We start from the raw sequence: 2,009 nt of genomic DNA, 5'->3' as shown, positions 1-2,009 counted from the left end.
AGTCGCTTCAGTCGTGTCCGACTCTGTGCGACCCCATAGACGGCAGCCCACCAGGCTCCCCTGTCCCTGGGATTCTCCAGGCAAGAACACTGGAGTGGGTTGCCATTTCCTTCTTCAATGCGTGAAAGTGAAAAGTGAAAGTGAAGTCGCTCAGTCTTGTCCGACTCTTCTCGACCCCATGGACTGTAGCCTATCAGGCTCCTCCGTCCATGGGATTTTCCAGGCAAGAGTACTGGAGTGGGGTGCCATTGCCTTCTCCTTTTGTATTCTACTACTTTTGCTATAAGTTAAAAATGTCATGGGAATTCCCTGGCTGTCCAGTGATTAGGACTCTGCTTTCATTGCTGAGGGCACAGGTTCAATCCCTGGTCAGGAAACTAAGATCCCATAAACTGTGCCATGTGGCAAATAAACAATGTTACCTATATCCTGAAATAGACACAATATTTCATCCTCTAGGCTCTGACTTTTAAAGATATAAATCTTTTCTATTCATATAGAGATAAAAAGTTTCAGAACAAAATATACAAATAGCTCATACAGCTCAATGACAAAAAACAAACTAACCTAACTGGGCCTGCAGGGCCCATAAGAGTCTGCAGGGTCTTGAGCACCTCCCCTGCTGACAACCTGGGGTCTGGAAGTGGAGTGGGAGTCTGAGCTGCCTCTCAGGCTCCAGGTGGCCCCTGGGGAGATTCGTCCCGCTGTGAGCCCAGGCTGGCAGCAAGGCAGCCCAGGCTGCCCAAGGCTGGCAGCCCTCACCCCAATCCACTGCCATTGCAATAGCAGCCCAACCCTTTGGGTCTGGAAACTGGGGCAAAAGGTGGGAGGTCCACACCTGTGGTCCCCAGTGGGGACTCTGATTCATGCTCCCTACTCAGGATGCAGTGCCCAGGCTTCCTCCTCCTTGCCCTCCTCACTCTGCTGGTGCTCACTTCAGAGGTGGCCAAAAAGAAAGACAAAGTAAAGATGGAAGGCCCAGGGAGCGAGTGCATGGAGTGGACCTGGAGGCCCTGCAACCTCAGCATCAAAGACTGTGGTGTCAGTTGCTGCCAGGGCACCTATAGGGTCCAGACTCTGTGCATCTGGTGCCAGGTGCCCATATGTACTGGAAGAAGGAAGGAGGAGTTTGAAGCCTACTGCAAGTACAAGTTTGAGACCTTGTGGGGGGATGTGATGGGGGCATGGACACTAGAGCCCGCCACCCTGAAGGAGGCACAGTACAATGCTGAGTGCCATTAGACCATCCATGTGACCAAGTCCTGCACTCCCAAGACCAAAGCCAAGGCCAAAGCCAAGAAAGTGAAGGGAAAGGGCTAGCAGCCAGGCTTGGATGCAAAAGAGCCCCTGGATTTACTGGGAGCCCCAGCCCACACCCTCCCTCCACAGGCCCAAGATGATACCCATCAGCACCTTTTGCCTCCTAGTAAGCTTTATCAATCATGCCCTGCTTCATCCCTTCACTCACTCACACCCACCCCAAGTGTCCAAAGTGGGGAAGGACAAGGGATTCTGGGCAGCTTGCACATCCCCCAAAGGGATCTGATTTCCCTGGACCCACTTCTCTTTCCTTAGTGATGCCATTACTAAGAATTAAATAAAGTAAGGGTCCTCCCCCCATCCCCAACCAATGAAAACTTTTCTCTTAATTAAAAAAAAAACAACAACAAAGTGTTAGTTGCTCAGTCGTGTCCAACTCTTTGGGACCCCATGGACTGTAGCCTGCTAGGCTCCTCTGTCTAAGCAGAGGACCTAAATAGACGTTTCTCCAAAGAAGACATATAGATGGTCAATAGGCATTTGAAAAGATGCTCAACATCTCTATTAGAGAAATGCAAATCAAAACTACAATGAAGGAACTTCCCTGGTGGTTCAGTGGTTAAGAATCTGCCTGCCAATGCAGGGGACATGGGTTGGATTCAATTCCTGGTCTAGGAATATTTCACATACACAGGGCAACTGAGCCTGAGTGCCACAACTCCTGAAGCCTGTGTGCTCTAGAGCCCATG

The 2,009-nt window shown here is 50.4% G+C and overlaps 1 pseudogene; it reads left to right on the top strand.

The window, feature by feature from the left end:
• The first annotated feature begins 225 nt into the window (after positions 1-225).
• Positions 226-1,602, top strand: LOC113893773 (annotated as a pseudogene).
• The last annotated feature ends 407 nt before the right edge of the window (positions 1,603-2,009 follow it).

This window comes from Bos indicus x Bos taurus, chromosome 5 (genome assembly GCF_003369695.1).
Source record: "Bos indicus x Bos taurus breed Angus x Brahman F1 hybrid chromosome 5, Bos_hybrid_MaternalHap_v2.0, whole genome shotgun sequence".
Taxonomy (NCBI): domain Eukaryota; kingdom Metazoa; phylum Chordata; class Mammalia; order Artiodactyla; family Bovidae; genus Bos; species Bos indicus x Bos taurus.
The sequence above is the reverse complement of the archived record's forward strand: the minus strand, read 5'-3'. Positions and strand labels throughout refer to the sequence as shown.